General features: G+C 47.3%; 1 protein-coding gene across 18 annotated transcripts in view; it reads left to right on the top strand.

Moving 5' to 3' along the window:
* NCAM1 (neural cell adhesion molecule 1) overlaps nucleotides 1-19658 on the top strand; it is a 300388-nt gene that overhangs the window by 74093 nt on the left and 206637 nt on the right. The gene's annotated exons all lie outside the window — the stretch shown is intronic.

Below are 19658 nucleotides of genomic sequence, written 5' to 3' on the forward strand. Positions count from 1 at the left end.
ACACCTGTGCACTCCCCACCGTGCCCTCTTCAGCTGTGGCCACCCACCTCTGCCCCTACTTTGTAGACCCCCTCCTCTCCAAAGTCACCCGGGGCTTCTGAATCCCTCCAGCTGCCGTCCACCTGGATGGCCCACGTGGTTTGGAACCTCTGACCACCTTTTACTTCTGGAAGCCCCACGTTCCTGAGGGCACCCTGCATTTTATTACAATCTTCTCAATTCTGGTTCCCATCTTACCTTGCTAACCCACTTCCCTACTCAGCTCTCTGGAGGGACGTGACACCATACAGCTAGGCGAAGATTTCTGTACCTTTCTGCACACCTCTGATGTCCCCGGGGTACCTGCACCTAATTTAAAAAAACTACAGGCTTACATAATTTGCCCAGATGATTATAAGTAGGAGAGACTGGACTCAGCTGGGTTTCCAAACCCCCTGTCTTTCCTGATGCCTATGTTAGCACACTTCCTGTTTGCTCTGGACTCATCTCTTGCCCCATTTGGCAGATGTGGGCCCTCACGTAGGTTAATCCGTCAGCTGCTTTCCTGCGCCATTCTCTCAGCCCCTACGCGTGTCCTCATGACTTTAACGACAATCTTAGTTGACCTGACTTCCAGACTTATCCTCAGCCAGCCTCTTCCAGTCTGCACATCTGTAGTCCATCAGGTACCTGGGTGCCACACGAGCGCCTCAGAGTCGACAGCCTCAGCAAATAATACCCGGAAAGCCTTTCAGGATTCGCAGGGCGCTCCTCCGTATATAAACTTACTTGATCCTCTTCCGCAGTTTAGGGAGGCTGTCAGCCTCCTCTTGCAGATGAGGCAGCTGAGGCTCAGGAAGGTTCCAGGAGTTGCTCGGCATGGCACGTGGAAAACACAAGCCAGCTGGGTTTGTGAATTCAGATCTGTAGGCTCGGGAGCACCAGTCCAGGGCTGAAACTGTCACTGTCTCCCCCGGCGCGCCCCACAAATGCTAATATGACAACAGAACCAAAACGCAAAGCAGCGGCAGCCTCACGCCCGTGCGGGTGCAGGTGCGGGCCGTCCTGGTGCAGGGACCCTGTCTTCCTCAGCCCTGAGACTCTTGCCTGGCACGGTGCCCACTACAAGGGGCGTGTGAATAAGTGTCTTACGTACCCAGACCCCAAACCTTAAAGTCACCTCTGATTCGTTCCCTTCTGTTCTAGGAACACATTAAATAAATAAATCCTCTAGAAGTTTCTTTTCTCAGTGCTTCAAGTCTTTCGGTGCGGCCCTTTCAGCTTCAAACCCATGCACTAGGATTCTCACTGCACATGTCACTTGTGGTGTCACCGTAGCCTCCTACCTGACCCCCAAGCTCCAGCCTGGGGCCCTACAGACACCAGATCCGTCTTCCTAAAACACAGCTGTCCTCCTGGACGCAGACTTATCCTTAGAGCACTGGGAATTTGAGACATTGTCCGGTCCTGCCTGCCTCCAATGGAAAACAAAACCCTCAACATGGCCCCAGAGAAGGAGAGTCACCCCCTCCCCCACAGCCCCGGGCTTCCCGACGCCCAGTCCAGGCTCTCGAGTCTTGTCCTTCCGCGTCTGCCCTTTGGTGCGTCTCCCCGGCCTGCGCCATGAATTCCGGGCCTATCTGTGCACCGTTGACACACTCTCCGTGACCCAGTCCCAACGTGCTACGTGAACCATCTGTCACTGGTCCCCGAGTCGATGTTCCAGCCAGCACGTGCTGCTCACCATTCTCGCAGCACGCCCACGGTCTTGCCGCCTTGCCTGTTCCAGGTGATTCCCTCTACAGGGAACCCTCTGATCACCCTTCACCTTGCCCTATCCTTTCCATGAGAAGTTGCTGGCTTCTTCACTCGAAAAGGCAGAGACTTTCCCATCTGTGACCTCTCCTAGCGCTTGCGTCTCTGCTCCGCTTTACCTCGGTCTGCCCCGCACCTGACTTCTCTTTGTGCTTGTCCTGGCTCCCTTCTCACCCTAAGCATCTGTAGAGCAGGGGGAGACCTGCGCGTTGTTCACCCGGGCTCCCTCACCGTCAGCAAAGTGGACGGGCCTGGCCTGGGGTGGGCAGCAGTTTGGCGATTGGATAGTTGAAAGGTGATAGAGAGACGGGGAAAGCTTGGATCAGTGTATTGGAGCATTGGAAGTCAGTTAGTCCTCTAAAGAACTTTGGGATTTGGTCTCCATTAGTTGAAAATAGCTTAATTTTTTTATGTGTATTTATTTGAGAGAGAGAGTATGAGCAGGGGAGGAGCAGAGAGAGAGGACAGAGGATCATAACCGGGCTCTGCCCTGACAGCTGTGAGCCCAATGTGGGGCTCGAACTCACAAATCCCAAGATCATGATTTGAACCCAAGCCAGCTGCTCAACCCCTTGAGCCACACAGGCACCTCTGAAAATAGCTTAATTTTTAATAATGTCTTAAAGGTGCCAGTGGGGCTGGTGGTGGTCAGTGCTTTGCTTCCCCCTTTACTTGCCCCATGGAGGTTGCTCAGTGCTCGCCTGACGGTGCCGCTTCCCCCAGGGGGAAGGTCAGCCTGTCGCCTCCACAGTGGTGGGCTCTGCGCGGCCTTGGGAGAAATGGGTGTTCACGTCTTGCGAAGTGGTGTTATATTTCACAAATAGTGCAGATGTGAGGAGGTGAGTGAGGTGCCTGGTGAGCGGAATATTGGAGAAGTTACCATGATTGTTAATGAATTATGTAAGGTAGTTTGCATTGTTCAAATTTTCTTTGATTTGGCAAATATGGGCTAATGTGAACTTGACTTTTTTTCTTGGCCCAGTTTTTTCTGCTCTTCCTTCTCACCTCCACCTACTTATGTATATGCTGCCGTAAATTTGCTGGAAGTGAGAACTGGCATTGTTCTTTTCTACGTAATGAGAGAAGGTGCAAGAGTGTAATTGACCTTCACCAAAATACAGTTTTGCGCCCAATTTGATCCCAGCAACTTACACTGTGTCCATATGTGCCCAATAATTGAACATTTTCACTCATTTCTTCGCTATCTTAAGGACCAGATTATCCAGGCAAGTTGTACAACTCAGTTACTAAGCAAACCAAAAAGCAGACCAATTATCTATCATTTGCTACTAGGTCCTAGGAGAGTATATCTTGGACACCGCTAAGTCGAATTTGTTCTTTTAGGATCAAATCCTAGAAAGACCTAGTTCCCAGCAGATTATTTGTTTAAGGCCTAGACTCTACATCACTATTGCCCAATAGAAATAAAGTGTACGTTTTAAATTTTTTCTAGTAGCCCCATTAAAAAGATGAAAAGAATGGCAAAAACTAATTTTAATGATATATTTAATTTAGCCCAATATATCAAAAGTACTATTATTGCAGTAGGTGATCAATATTTTAAAATTTTTAATGAGATTTTTACTTTTTTTGTTGTTGTTACTGAGCCTTTGAAATCTGGTGTGTATTCGTATGCAGTGGTTCTGTCTAGCCACATTAGAAGTGTGTGGTAGTCACACATGACAAGTGGCTACCATATTAGTGCATTTCTAGACTGATTGGGATGGGATTGTCTGAGAAGCAAAAAGGCAAAGGAATAATTTTATCATGACTCTTCACCAAGGGTCAGCAAACTTTTTCTGTAATGGGCCAGCTACTAAACATTTAGGCCTTGAGGGTCATACAGACCCTGTAGCAACTATTCAGCTCTGCCTTTGTACCACCAAAGCATCCACAGGCACTACATAAACAAATGGGTGTGGCCATGTTCCAATAAAACTTTATTTATAAAAACCAAGTGGTGGGCCGATTTGGCTTGTGGACTGTAGTTTGCCCATTCCAGTTCAAAAGTTAAAAAAAAAATTGCTCTTCCATGCATAAAAATAATTTCTGTTTGGAATCCTTGTTTCTATCATCTCTATGGATAATCCGATCTGTATTGAGAAACTCACAAATACAACAAAATGATGGGTTCTTCCGTTATTGCATCTTTTTATAAAGCTGTTGATGCTTACTTTGTTACGATTTGTTTGTTTAGAAAATGCAGTGTGTTTATACCGCTACTGACCACAGCTTTTCTCTCTCCCCCTCCCCCACCCCCACCTGGCTGGAATAACATTTCTGGACCGGTTGGCTGTGGCATTCTTGCTTGCATTATTGTGTTACAACAGGTAAGACCCTTGTCTTTCTTTTTGAATTATGATTCTGCCTAATGTCACAAGAAATCAATATGTAAGGTTCTGACTTTAACTTAAATGTTTAAGGAAATACCATGAAGTAGTTTCCATAAATTTGCTTTAAATTAAACTGTTTTCAGCTGCAAAGAGATATCACTGGGACATAATATATGGTGACACAGATTTCAGTCACCCATGTAATGTCTCCCTAAAATCTTTTATAAAACATGGCTTAATACATCATGAAAAAAGAGAGCGGGATTTAGGACGATACTGTCTTACTTTTTCATTCGCAAGTTGGATGTAGTGTGTTATTAGCCTATGCGTGCCTTTTATGTGTGTTACGGTGATTATGTGCAAAGAGTTTTCTCAGAAACCCCTCTCCCGTCGGGAGTGGTGGGAGATGGTCTCGAGTCCCAGCGTCGGGGCCTGTGCGGGTACCTCCGGGAAGCCGGGAGTAGTGGCGGTGCAGGGAGGCGCCCGTTGGGTTGGGCAGCGGACAAAGCCACTTAAGATCCACTGTGACGACTTTCAATGAGCCAGGTGTAGACCCGCTCGTCAGAATTAAATAGGAAAAAGTAAAGGAGAGGCATAAGCATCTTCGAGTCTCTTCTTGTTAATGCCATTTTGTTGTGTCTTGGGGGAAAAAACATTTTACGGTTTGTTCTCTCCCACTTAAAATGGTAGTAACAGAATGTCACCGGTCTCACGGTGCATGGCTCACACCTCTGTCCCTCTTCCTCACCACCAAGAAATGCCCCCTAAGAAGAACACCTTCAGCCTTTCCCTCTCCACCCTCCCCACATGCCCCCTTTACTCTTAATCCACTTATCACTTCTTTCTAATTTCAAAGAAAAAGAATTTATCTCTCAGAAGCAGAATCTTGCCCTTGTTCTTGTTCCCACGTCCTCCAGCGGCCTCCAGGGCCCTGTTTCATCATGGAAGCCTCTGCGTCTGGTGCTTTCAGTCCACCTCCTGAGGTTGCTCAGGCCTGCAGAGCAGCGAGGCCTGCCCTCCATTTTGTTCCACCTCCTGGCTCTCCTCCGTGCGTATGCGCATCTCAGAGGACTGCCGCACCTGCTTCCGCAGCCTCTCCGCCAACATGGTGCCCAGACTCCCGGGCGGGACCACCCCCTGGCTGGGCTCCGGCCGTCACTTCTCAGGCCCTGTCTGCCTGCCCCCTCCCCCTCGTCCCCCAGTGCCCTTAGGAGATTTCACAGATGTTCACAAAACTAAAATTATGACAGATTTTCACAAAACTTAAATTATGACTCCACTCCTTTCCTGCTCCAGAAACTTCCTTGACTCCTCACCATTGACTGAGAGCGTGTGTAAAGCCCTTAGAACCGTGCTTGACCCATAGTAAGTGCTCAGTAAATGCGAGTTATTTCCGCCCTCCTCTTCCTCCTTTTCTGCATTCTCAAGTTCTCATTTAGGCATTTAAAGCCTTCTCTGATCTGGGCCAACCTTCTTCCCTACTTTATTTTTCTGCTGTTGCCTTATATATTTGTTGCTCTTCTCTTCCTTGCCTTCCACCATCACGTATTGATTACATTATTGATTATGAGGCCTGAGCTAATATCACCAGTCCTGCCCTCAGGGAGCTCAGTCCAGGAGGGACTACAGAGGCAGGAGCAGGAACGTGGGACACTCTCTTATAGACTCTGTAAGGGGGTGTAACAGGGAGCTGAGTGGCCCCTTTTAATTTTTAATTTTCTTACTGTTTTCCTGGAATTATGGCTCAGGAACAAAGGTGAGGACCCCACATTCCAAAGGGGAGGTACTAGCACTTGGGACCAGAGCCCTCCCCCAGATTACCAACAGCCCTGCTGTGAGAGGTCAGGAACTCTCCAGAGATGGATGCAGGGTTCTTGGTACTGTTGGCCTCGGGAATGCGGGTTTCTGGTGCTGTTCCTCCCTGCCCCAGGCCAAGTGCACCATGGTGGGAGCTGTAGAATTGGTCTTCTGCTCACAAAAGGGGAGAATGGGGTTCCGTGCCTGTGTAGATGTGTGCTGAGCTTCTGGGCATGCAAGCCCAGTGGACCGAGGTAGAATGGACGACCATCAGGGGATTTTGCCGAAGATGACCTGTGGCGCCTAAAGGTGGGAGCCCACCTGAACGGGGGTGCTCCTGCTGTCCTGGAGATTGTTGAGTGTGGGAAGCTTCTGCACTGGCAGGGTGGGGAAGGGTTGTCCATCACGTGCCTGCACAGCAGATGGAAGTTGAATCTCCTCCTTGGCCCCCCCAGTCCGGGAAGGCTGCAAGAGCAGTCTTCCTGGCTGCCCAGACTCTGTATAAAGGCAGATAAAGCAGACAAGGACAGGCGGTGTGGATCCGTGGCTAAGTGAGAAGATGCTGGAGAGGTATGAGTGGAGGTCAAGGCAGGAAGGGACTGTAGAGATAAGGCTGCCCCTTTTGAAGGGGTTCTCAGTTACAGGGACCGTGGGAGAAGCTGAGCCCCATTCCAGGAAGCATCACGTAGTTGGAAGGCACTAGCAGATAGAGCCCGAGAGAGCCTTATCAGAACCATCTGCCCACCGACTGCCACTGATAGTCAGTGATGACCATGCCTGCCTCTCCCTCCCTCCCCTCTGTGTTTTGGTTTCCCTTTTCCTTTTCCTGACATCAGAGAGGAAAGAAAAAGAGGTTCCTTAATGCGGACCGCCCACTTTCCATCCTCTGCCAACCCTACACCCCGGCGACCAGAGTCCTAGGAGAGTGTCCCCATTCCATCTCACACTAAAGGGGGGAAAGTGAAGCGCTTTGAAAATACAGTTTTATGAGAGTGGACTGACCTAATTACTGGAAGTGCCTGGAAAGTTCTGGAACCTATGCCAGGTGTGACTAGGGCGCGGGAAGGGGGATTTGAAAGCAGCGATTGGAAAAGAGAAACCCTTTTCATTTTCTGCCTCGACAGAGCCGAGGCTGCTCTGTAACCCAGGAGATGTGGCCCCAGGAGGGTAGAGTCAGCTTCATTGGGATCTGAGCACGCTGGTCCCGAAGAAAGTGGGCGTCAGCGTTGACGGAAGACGGGGGCTTGAGCAGCCAGGGCGAGGGGAGGAGCAGTGTGTACTCAGAAGCCAGAGCGAGGGAGATGGCGAGCAGGACCATGGGGACTGCGGGTCCTGTCTCTCTGGGTGGGAAATGGGGAACAGTAGGAGATGAGGGGTGGGGGGGTCCTTTGAAAGGGAGGCCTCACTCAGGCTCTTGAATCCATCCCCCAGGTACCGTGAAGGGGCTTAAACAGAGACAGTCAAGACCACTCACTCTTGTAATTCACACTGTCCCCTCCCCTGTCTTGGCCAGTTGGAACCCTATTTTAATGGAGGGTAGATTGGAAATGCCACCTTTTTGAAGAAAGCCTCTGTGATCGCTCAGGCTCGAAACATTTCTGTGTGGGCACCTTGGGCTTTGTGTCCCATAGCATGTGCCTCCACACCTGCAGGGTACAACCCCAGGACACATGGCCTGGTATTGCTCCCCGCCCCCGCAGCGTCTAGTGTTGCGCCCAGCGCCTCGCCGGTGATCTGCAAGCAGCTGCATACATTTAAATGTGATCTAGACGTTTTTGAGCATTTGCTATGTTTTAATACGTCCCCACGCTATCTGCAGTGATATTTCATTATACTATTTAGCCAAGGTCAGTAAAACCTGTTTAACTAAATGAATCAAGGCTTTACTGGGTTGAGTAGCAATCCACCAAATCAGAATTGTTTTTTCCTCCAAATCCTAGGCAAGGAGAATACTTTCTCTGGCTCCTTTCTATCTGCTCTTTTTCACACTCTTCTGTACTAGACAGTTGTCTGAACAACTTTGGACTGGATGCTTCTTGAGGTCATGGTCCCATACACCGAGATGTTTCGCTGAGCTTTACTTTGCCAGTGTTTAACACACACACACACACACACACACACACACACGTGGGCTGTGAAACAAGATTGGTAATGCTTAGCAACAAAATGCGTTTGTAAGCTTTTTCCTCTTTTTATTTCTAGGGACTAGCAGGGTGGTATGTTTTTGAGTGAAAATGTCTCCAGCTTTCGTGTTTCTTTAAATATATGTGAAATAAGGGAGCACATGGTCACACGAGAGAGAGAGAGCCCAGCGTGTGCACTGTGTGAGTCTCTTACAGGAAAAGGAGCTGGGGAGGAAAATCATTTCCCCTTTCCAGTAGGCAAACCAGCCTTGGGCCCCTCCCTCTTCTGTCCTCCCTTCCCCGGGCAGGGGGCCAGGTGGCCACTTTGAGGGGGCGGGCCGCTCCCAGCCAAGGCATGGGGGGTCACAGCCCGTTCTCAGCAGCTCAGTGAGGGAGCCCCTCCTGGGTGCTCAGAGGTGGGCAGGCCTGGGGGGGCTGTTCCCTCCCACTTGCCCCTGGAAAACAGCCCCCACCCCCACCCGCCCGCACTCGTGCTCACTGCAGGGGCACACGCATTGTGACTACAGCGTGGAAGGGAAGAGAGCACACTGGAGCATTAATCCGAGATTCTGAAATGCCATCATGCATTATTTATACCTCTTGCTACAAAAATATATCACAAATGAATTTAAATGAGAGAGATAATATTTCTTCTTCCCCCCCCCCCCCGATGATAGATTCAGACTGGATAAATTCCTTTATTTTATTTCATCCTGTCTGCTAAAATAGGCCAGCGTGTTATAAAAATACGCTTTTCTCTTTGAGGTGAGTGAAGTGGCTCAACTCAAGGAAATTTTTTCTTTGAATAAAAGAGTTTCTCTTTCTAAACTGGCTTTTTAACTACATTACATTACCTGCCGATCAGTTTGGGGAACGTTAGAAGTTGTCATTTAAAGCCCCATGAGGAGATGAACAGAGAACCACAAAGCTATAGGTGGGTTATGAAAGAAAGATGAATTGTGGTGTGTTTCTAAAGACTTACTCCATCCCTTCTAATGGCATTTGGGGAAGATAATGTGGAGGCGATAGCACCATGTGATTACTATTTATTAGAATCACACTCATTAGTCCATGTTTAACTGCTACTAAAGAACCATCTAGAAAATGATCTGCAGGAGACAGTAGTAACACTGTTGAGTGCTCAGAAGGTGCCTGTTGAAACACCTGACTCATTTGATTTGGTTAGTTCCGTTCTGGGCGTGGGTTGATAGTAACGTCACCTTGGTTCACAGCAGAACAGTGGGAGAGCAGAGAGGTCAGGTAACTCACTTGGGAGCACAGAGCTGGAAAGAGAAGAGACTAGGCTCTGAACACAGGTAACCAAACCCCAGAGCCCACCCTCTAAACTGTTCTGCTGTGTTGGCTTCTCATCCTAGGCTGGCATGGCCAAAACACCGCTGGCCCTGGGCCACACTGATCCTAGAACTTCCACTTAATATTGGCACATGGAGTCAACTTTGGTTTTCCAGCTATAGACGGACAGAAGTTCAGTCTTCAACAGGAGGCCCAAAGATACCTGGCTGGGCAGTTTTTGTCCACAGACTTGAACGGTTTATGTTGGCAACCTAGCAGGGGATGGATGGATGGAGGGATGGATGGATGGAAGGATGGATGGATGGATGGATGGATGGATGGATGGATGGATGGTTGGATGGATGGATGGATGGTTGGATGGATGGATACATGGATGGATGGTTGGGCGGATGGATGGATGGATAAGTGGATGGATGGATGGATGGATGGATGGATGGATGGATGGATGGATACATGGATGAATGGATGGAAGAATGGATGGATAGTTGGATGAATGGATAGATGGATGGATGATGTATGTATGTATGGATGGATCGATGGATACATGGATGGATGGATTGGTAAATGGATGGATGGATAGATGGATGGATGGTTGGGCAGATGGATGGATGGATAAGTGGATGGATGGATGAAAGGTTGGATGGATTGGTGGATGAATGGATGGAAGAATGGATGGATAGTTGGATGAATGGATAGAAGGATGGATGATGGATGGATGGATGGATGGATGGATGGATGGATGGATGGATGGGTGGATGGATGGGTGGATGGGTGGATGGATGGATTGAAGGATGGATGGATAGTTGGATGAATGGATAGATGGATGGATGGATGGATAGGTGGATGAGTGGACATACAGACAAATAGATGGACAGAGAACAGTTCATAGACCTGGACAGCTACGAGCTATTAAAGTTTATCTTTTAACTTTTGTATTCATTAGGTTTTCATGTGACCAAGGTAGACAGCAGCCTGGGCACTGGAGAGATTTGTGACTTTTAATTCTGGTACTTTTATGGGTTCCTGCAAGGCTCATAGTACAGGAGCAGCTTTTTCTTTTCTTTCTTTTTTTTTTTTTTTTTTACTGTGCTATGTGTTATTTTCTTTTTTCTTGAATAATAACAGACAAGCAAAGCAAATCCTGTTTTTCCAGTAGATTCTGTTATTTATCGAATTGATTTTTTTTAACTTGAGGACTTTCTTACCCTGTGTAATTAAAATCATTAGGTAGAGTAAAACGACATACTAAAAATAAAATAAATTGATGCTTAAAATCTTCTCAAATAACTGGAGACTATAAGCCGAGAAGAAGATGTCCAATCTTAGTAACACAGTGGCCTTTCCTGAGCACGCTGTACAATCTCTACCTCGCAGGCCACACCGGATTGAAGGTGAAAATTCCATTGGAAGTGTAGTCACAGAGCTGCTTCCTGTCACACTGGCTCTGTGGTGGTGAAAGTGATTCTGGATTGTTCTTGGCATCTTTGGAAGTCCCATTCTCTCTTTCTCCTAATCCTCATGTGTCTGAAAATGTGTCTTATAGCGGCGTCTACTTCAGAGGGTGATTGATGAGATTGTCTGATTCCGACAGGGGCGCCTGGTTGGCTTAGCCAGTTACCTGTCTGATTCTTGAATTTAGCTCAGGTCATCATCTCACAGTTCATGAGTTTGAGTCCCGCATTGGGCTCCACACTGACAACTCCACCCTCATTCTCTGCCACTTCCCTGCTTGTGTGCTTCTGTGAGGTCTCTCTCTCTCTGTCTCTCAAAATAAATGAATAAACTTAAAAAAAAAAAAAAGGCAATGGCTTTGGGCTATCCAGAGGAACCTCATACAGGTTTCCCCTTAAGCTTCACGGTGTCCACGTGGGGGGCTAGTGGGATAATGTAAAGTTTCTGCCACTTAGGAAGTGCTCCGTTAATCTCATTCTCCAACCTGCTCCTTGTTAACGCTTCCCTGAGGGCCAACCCCCTGCAGATCTCTGGTTTCCAGAACTGATGGCCTGGCTCAGTGTCCGGGTGGGCCAGAGAGGATGAGTAGTTCACTGAGTGATCTGCCAATCCGTTTGGTATTCAACATTCCTTCCGCAAGTATTTTCTGAGCCTCTCCTGGGAGCGAGGTGTTGTCCTGGGACTGGGGACACAGGGGTGCTGGGGCAGCATGGTGTCTTCCTGCCCTGATGCGGCACACAGCTTAGACCTCTTGTGCACAGACCTCACAGGGTCAGATCTGCTTTTGATCCTGTGATAGGCAGTGCTGGGGTTTCAATGTGGGGAGATGCAGACACCTGGGAACTTGATGTAGCCAGCGATTGTACAACATTGTACTAAATGCCATGGAATTATACACTTTAGGGGTGCCTGGGTGGCTCAGTCAGTTGGGTCTCTGACTTCAGGGTCATAGTCTCAGGTGGGTGGGTTTGGGCCCTGTGTCGGGCTCTGTGCTGACAGCTCGGAGCCTGGAGCCTGCTTCGGATTCTGTGTCTCCCTGTCTCTCTGCCCCTTCCCCTCTCGTGCTCTGTCTGTCTCTGTCTCGAAAATAAATAAAACATTAAAAAAATTTTAATGGTAATTTTATGTTATATGAATTTTGCCTCGATAAAAGAAATAAAAGATTCCAGGACCAGCTCCTGACCCATCACCTCAAGTTGGATTTGATTTGGGGCCTGATTCTTACAGACCTTAGATGGTGTCTTCCCTGAAAATCCTTTCCTTGTTTTGGAAATGCCTTTGAAAGTCCCAGGCCGGGGCCAGATGGCAGCCTCCCTAATGTGACTCCAGGTACTTTGCAGCGTGCTTTGTACACGTGACGAGTTGATAATACTGAGCTGTGTCTCCTAGTGATGCTTCAGGTCCTACTTTACTTATTTCAATCAGGCCGATGTGCTCTCTCCCAAATACTCTTTGGAGGCCTCCCGGGGAAGGGAGCAGAAGGGCTGAAAGAGCTGAAGGTGAACTTGGCCCCAGCTTTGGCTTCCATGGGCCGTCCCGCCACAGATGGCAGAGGCCTGAGCGCTGAGGCTCTGAAGTCAAGACAAAATGCAAAGAAGCAGCGGATCTAACAGAGGCCCCACCTGGCACCAATGTCCTCCTTCCTCTGTCGTCCCCTGAGCCAGTGCTAAAAGAGTTACGATCACTTAACGTAAAACCAAAGAGCGATCTGTCTGTCCTCTTGGCAAGGGGCATTTAAAGGCCATTCACTGGCTGTGCTGAAACAGGTGTCAGAGAAAAGCTGATTGGCTTAGTTGTCTTAATGGGACATAAATCACTATTCTGAAGGAAGATCCATTTGATTCAGCCATTTGACGGGAGCTGGAGACGGTCCGAAGTGGACATCTGTCTCCTTGTGGCTGCTGTGGCTGTCTCAGATTCGGTCAAGTCTGTGGGATTTTTCCATTTCTATCCATTGTTCTGTGCCTCTTGAGAGAGACGCGGGGCAGAGCGGGGTGGGGCTGGGGGTGGTGGGAACGAATGAGACAGAGGAGGCATGAATCCCCGAGAGGGAAAAAAGTTTACGTGTGGCTGGATATGATTCGCTTTTACAGATTCAGCGTAGCAAAGAGGGGAATGTAGTAGATCGATCAGAATTTAAAACAAAGCATTTACATTTACTACTCGCTCAGACCCTGACCCAAACTTTTAGCTCCTATTTCTCCTAAATAGTAATAGATCATGTTTTGAAAAAAGCTTTAAGAAACTCCACTCTTTCCTTTATTTTTTCCAAAAAAAAAAAAAAGTGTGGTTAGATGCTTGGTTAAATCAGTTCTCCTAGGGCAGCATTTTTTTTTTTTAACCTGGGGTCATAGGCTTCCAGGATAGTCATTTTTATGCGGTTTAACCCCAACTCATGGTATTAAATGTATTTTATATCACAATTGAGAATACACACCACATGAGTAATTTATATAATTAAATATCCTTTAGGCTTATACAGATATTAAATATAATTTCATAAGACAAGGGTTTCATAAACTACTACTGACCCACCATGTATATGCAACATATATATTGTTATTTTATTTTATTCCTCTTTGTTCTTTATTTTATTCTTTTTTACTCTCTCATTTTCTTTTTTTTTAAGTATTTATTTTATTTTGAGAGAGAGAGTGAGAGAGAGAGAGAGAGAGAGAGCACACGCATGCATGCACAAACAGGGGAGGGGCAGAAGGAGAGAGAGAGAGAATCCCCAGTAAGCTCCGCACTATCAGTGCAGAGCCCCATGTAGGGCTCGAACTCACAAACCATGAGATGATGACCTGAGCTGAAGCCAAGAGTCAGACGCTCACCTGACTGAGCCACCCAGGTGCCCCATTCTCTCATTTTCTACGTCATGTCATATTTCATGTCACAGTGCACAGCGCAAAACACAGTGTTCTAAGGGGTCCATGGACCAGCTTTGGGGACTCCGTAAATCCCCGAACTAATGTGCACAGTTTCTGTTTATCAGAGCTCAGGTGCATTCTTCCATGAACAGTATGGGTGGCTTCCTCAGGTTTTTCCAGAGTCATCTCAGTGACCCAGAAAACCTGAAGAAATATTCCTCTGGATGGGCTCTCGTTTCATAGTAACTCAGAGGTGGTTTTGATAAGTTTGTAATTCATTTAATTATGAATTTAATTTCGAGATCCCATTCATGGGAATGGAGGTTTAGGAAATTCTTCTCCCTTCTTTGTGGTAGAGGCTGCCTTTTCCCCAGGACAGCTTCCTAACCGACAGCGACCCCCATACATGACATGAAGGAGAGGGCCAGATTATTGCCAGATTATTCTTTGCCAACCCTCACTTTAACCAGATGTGTTTTATCGTTAAAAAAGTAATTCATGTTTATTGTTGAAAATTTACACACTCAGACATCAGAAGAGGAGAATGAAAGTTACCCTTTAAATAATCACCTAAGAATAAGTACATACTGTTAGCACTTTGGTGTCTCCCCTTTGGATCTTGTTTTTGTGTATAAACACGCACGTATGTTTTATACCCTAAAGTTTTTCTATTGTGGCACAGACTATTTTTTGTAACTTACTTTGCCCATTACAACGTCATTCCTCCACGTTGTTATATACTTTCTACCTTATTTTGTAAATGTCTGGAGATACCGGTGGATTATTTGATTGGCCAGTTCATTTAACAGTTCCTGTCACGGACATGGTTTACTTCCGTTTTATCCACCTGTCACCAACATTGCCATGAACATCAGTGAGCTTTCCAAAGTCACCCTACATCTCAGTACAAATTCCTACAAACGGAACAGTGAGGTGTGAAGGTAGAACTAGTTTTGAGACCTGGGACACAGCGGTGCGTATTACAAATTGTCCACCTTTCAGGAGGACAGTTCTAACTAGCGTCAGGGGCGGAGCTTGCCTGCTGCTGTTTGCTCACCGGCGTTCCAGGTTCAAGGTCCACACGGCTCAGTGAACCCTACTACCTACCACAGAGCATCAGGGTGCGACGACATTCGGCCTCAGTGCCCCTTCGTAGAGAAGTATTCAGCTTAGTAGCACAGGGGTTTCATTCAGGACGGAATCGGCGTGGGTAGTAACTTGTTTACCTGGCGGTAATCGAATCCAGTCCTGAGCTGAGCTGCTTCTGCGGGTGTTGCCTACTTCAGGGAATTGCTGCATGTCGAGTCAATAAAGCAATTTCAAATGGAAGAAAACCTGAACTCCCTGTTGGAGAGAGAAGTAGACAAAGGACTTTTCCTTGGAAACACTGGTAATTAAAATGGAGTTTGAAGGACCTGTGAGATGCGGGAAGCAGATTTGCTATTTCTCAGAAGTCCTCTTGTATGAAATGTGACTTGGATTTCCATCTCGGGCCTAATCGGAGCAGCAGCAGCCTTGCAGAAGTCCCCCGCCCCAGAGAGGCAGGGCTCACATGGGTCCTGGGCGAATGAGGCAGCCCTGAGTAGATAAGGCAGGAACAACCAGAACATGTCCCCAAAAGGATATTTAAATCGCACATTTCAGGGCACCTGGGTGGCTCAGTCGGGTAAGTGTCCGACTTCTGCTCAGGTCATGATCTCAACGTTTGTGGTTCGAGCCCCGTGTCAGGCTCTGTGCCAAGCGCTCAGAGCCTGGAGCCTGCTTCAGATTCTGTTCTGGCTTTCCCCTGCTTGTGGTCTGTCTCTCTCTGTCTCTCAAAAATAAATAAATGTTAAATAAAATATTAATAGCTCCTTTTAGCTTGGCCTGGTGATAGAAACAGGTCTTGCCACACAGTAACTGAAGGCCTATCTTTTCTTTCTCCTGGTTTACTATAAAGAAAATTTTGTGAAATCTGGATTTATAAAAAATTTTTCAAACTTTAAAAAATGTTTTTTTTTTATTGTGTTCATTTATTTTGAGAGAGAGAGAGATCGCAAGAGAGAGCAAGATAGATAGAGAGGGAGACACAGAATCCAAAGCAGGCTCCAGACTCTGAGCTGTCAGCATAGAACCCGATTCAGGGCTTGAACCCACTGACCGTGAGATCATGACATGAGCCAAAGTCGGACGCTCAACTGACTGAGCCACCCAGAAGCTTCCTTCAAAATTTTCATACTTTTACCCCAGATCTCCCTAGCCTGTCCCTGCTGATATGACAACAGAGAAGGTCATTCTGAGAGTGACATTAGTGATTCTTGTCCCCTCCTCTACACTATGTCCACTTACCCATGGCAGAATTCTCCTCAAGTACTTGAGGGTCCCTGGGGGGTTATCCCCTCTCCTGTTTTCCTCTCTGCACGTTTTTTGAGTCCAACTCTGCAGCTCTGTCTTGGCTTCTGGTGCCTTCTGCACCAGGGGCGGTCTCTGTATAAGTGACCACAGCAGAAAGTTGGCGCTCAGTTATTATTTGGAGAGTTTGTTGAATGCCTCCTCAGGGTACCAAGTATTCTGTGTTCTTTGGAGCCTACCTTACAGTCAGGCTGCATTATTACATGCAAAGGGGGAGTTTGCTTCTTTCTCCGGTTCCTTATTGTACTTTGGGGAAACCAGAACTGCTTTCTTATGTCCTCAAGTCACCCAGAGCCCTTCAGAAAAAGGCTCCTTTGGTTTCTCCGTGACGGCCTTCTCTGCCCCCAGCCCGGGTTCAAGCCCAGAGGTAGAGTTGGGCCGGATCACTGAGCCTGGCTCCCTCCTGCCTTCAGGTCCACACAGTTGCTGGAAGCTCCCTGACTCCTCAGGCATAGATATCTAGTGGACACCTCCTCCCCCAAACTCACCAAATACGCTCAGAGGTGTCTGAACTTGGACTCAGGCTGCCAGTCTGTGAAACAGGCAGATTGCGGGGGAGAAAGCGGAAGCTCAGAGAAATGAAATAACCCACCCTGCTAGGGAGTGACGATGGTCCTGAGCCTCAAATCCTTGCCCCGGGCTCTTATTAAAATTCCTGATACTGAGCTGGAGCTCAGCGTCGGTCCATCTGGTGACAGTGCTGGTGGGTTCGCGGCCTTAATATAAAATCCCCTCCTCAGCATTTTAAACCCTTACCTGAGGCATTAGCTGTGCCCTTTCCAGTCTGGTCCTGCCCTTGAGGAAGGGTGGTTTTCCAATTAAATCCTTAGAGTGCTACTGAGTTTCACTGGGTAAACCCTGAAAATCTAACTGCAGAAAATGGCTACACCTCAGAAATTACATAGAGGCTTTAAGGCTTGCTGGAAAATTCTCTCCTTATTCCCTTAGCACGGAACTCAGGAGAGGTCTGAGGTCCGTTCCCTGGGGAGAACTTGACCGTTTTGGCTTTTGGGGGGCCAGGTTGCCCTGCTCCCCAGGTCTTAGCAGATGATTGCTAATAGCTTTACGTTTGGTGGAAGGTCAGAAGCTGCTTTTTTCTTTTCCCCTCATTTGTCATGTTGCATGTGTGGCATTTGGGGCCCTCTCCTGCTCTTATGATTAACTCTGAGTCACAGCGAGCAGAGAGCCACTCTATGGGGAAAGAACATTTATAAAAAAAAACACTGAAGCCCTTGAAAGGGAGCGTATAAGAAGGCTTCGGGACAGAGTTCTGCCCCGAAGTGGCCGCAGTGTCGCTGGCCATGTTCAGTGCTGATTTATCGGAAGAACAAGTGGCCCGGTCACAACTTAGGCTTCCATGTTTGTTCGAGATGTGGCGTAGTCCATAGGGACACATCAAAAGATCACTGACACATTAGGCATATTCTTTATGTTTTGAAATGTTTTAATATACTTCCTTGACTTGCCTTATTTTCATGAATTTCTCTTTCTCCGAGGAAAATTTGAGCATTTCTCACTTTTCAGATTTCAGTCTTTATGAGGTTGACATTTCCCTTGGTGTATTGTTGGCTATAAATTATTGAGGTATATTAAGTAAACCCTGCCTCCTGAGCCCCAAACACCCTGTAAAATGGATGAAAAATAAATGATTTAAGAAGATTCTCGCTGATCTCAAGGGCCAGTTGCAAAAATATTGATGCTGAAAGTAATGCATAAGTAAAAAATGGTCAGTGTTTTAAATTTCACATTTGCTCCCAAACCCTGAGCTATGCTTTGCAGAATTTTTTTTATTAATCGTAGAATTCTCTAGTAATCGAAAAGTAATTTTCATAAAAAGAAAAAATGTATTTAAGATTGTGCAGTAGATTTCACACATAAAACATACCGCTTTTTAATATATTTAACCTATCCCTGCTGTTCCCAATCTTCTCCTGGCCGTTTTAGCTACACAGCCTTTCTAGTGAGTTCTCTCAAAACTGCATTTTTGGGTGGCAGACAGACTCCAAGGTGGGTCCTGGGATTCCCCCCTCCTGGTTTTCATGCCCTGTGTAACCTCCTCCCTGTGAGGGCAGGTGGGGTGTGTGACTTGTTTTGAACCCGTGTAACAGAGCAAACCCAGTGATGGGATATGACTTCTGTAATTACGTTACAGAAGGGGCTAATGTCTGGCTTCCTGAGAGACTCTCTCCCCTTCTGGCCATGTTGGAAAGGCCATGTGACCAAAACACGGAGAGTGACCCCCGGCTGTCAGCCTCTAGGTCCTACAGTACAAAGGACAGAAATTCTGCCAACAACCACAGGAGCTTGAAACCAGATCCTGTTCCAGTCGAGCCCCAGATGAGACCACAGCCCTGGCCCACAGCTTCATGGCTGCCGTGAGAGACCCTGGGGCAGGGGACCCAGCCAAGTCATCCCTGAATTTCTGACCCAAAGAAACCGTAAGATGACAGATGTGTATTGTTTTAGCTATTGGTTGAAATATTGTTACACAACAACAGATAATTGATACATTTCGGTATAGACTTACCCCCTGAGACTTGGGTCCATATAATAATTTAACAATCCATTCATTAAAAAAATTTTTAAGCATCTACTACGATGCCTGGCTTGATGTTTGGTGCTCTAGAGACAAAGAAGGAGTAAATCATGATTTCTCTAAACTGCATTAGTAGTGAGTATTGTGTAAGGGGCTAGAGACCCAGAGATGGCTGTCATCCAGGCCCCTCATGGGAGCAGAGGCAGAGAATCGAATCTGTGGGTGGTGAACGATGAAGGGCAGCATCTGGAATGACTTTCCAGCAGCAAGGACGGCCGGACTCTCTGAACAGTGACTGGGAGGTAACGGGGAGGAGTGGGAGAGGATGCGGAGGAGGTGAGCCCCCAGACAGGAGCGGGCGGCATCTGCAAAGGCATAGAGAGTGTTCTGGCAGCGACAGCCAGCAGAGTGAGGAAGTCAGAGGTGCATCCTGTACTAAAGAAATGGAATTTGATAATAGAGGACCGCATTCACAGTGTTAAGGAGCTTGGGGTCCACCCTCTAGGCAGGATGGCCACTGAAGAATTTAAACAGAATGATGAGGACACTGTATTTCTGAGGGAGATCTCTGGTGACCTGGGAGTCTGAATTTGAGGGGCCTGGGTTGGAATCAAGCCAGCCAGGCCACTGTTGAATGTCTAAACTGGAAGTGTGGTACAATGGAGAAGAAGCAAACCTTTAAAAATCTATGTGGGGGGAAATCTAGTCCTTTGTCACTGGTTATGGGTTGGGGGTGAGGGGCAGAAAGAAGTCAGAGAAAACTCCTCCATTTCCAGCATAAATGGGGAGACTATCAATTGAAACAAAGATATCAAACAACAGATTTGGCACGGGGGGAAGAGTTGGATAAATCCAGTTAGGAATGTGTTGAATTTGAGCCTATGAGATATCCATGGTGAAGATGTAGAGGATGTGGGAAAACACGTGAGTGTCCCAGATGATACTGGAGGGAAAGCGTTGTCCTTAGAGAAGAGCCTGTTGCAATTAAAACCTTAAGCGTGATGCGGAATGCCCCATAAAGTACAGTGGGTGAGGGTATTTCCAAGTG

Source organism: Suricata suricatta, chromosome 11 (assembly GCF_006229205.1).
Source record: "Suricata suricatta isolate VVHF042 chromosome 11, meerkat_22Aug2017_6uvM2_HiC, whole genome shotgun sequence".
Lineage (NCBI taxonomy): Eukaryota > Metazoa > Chordata > Mammalia > Carnivora > Herpestidae > Suricata > Suricata suricatta.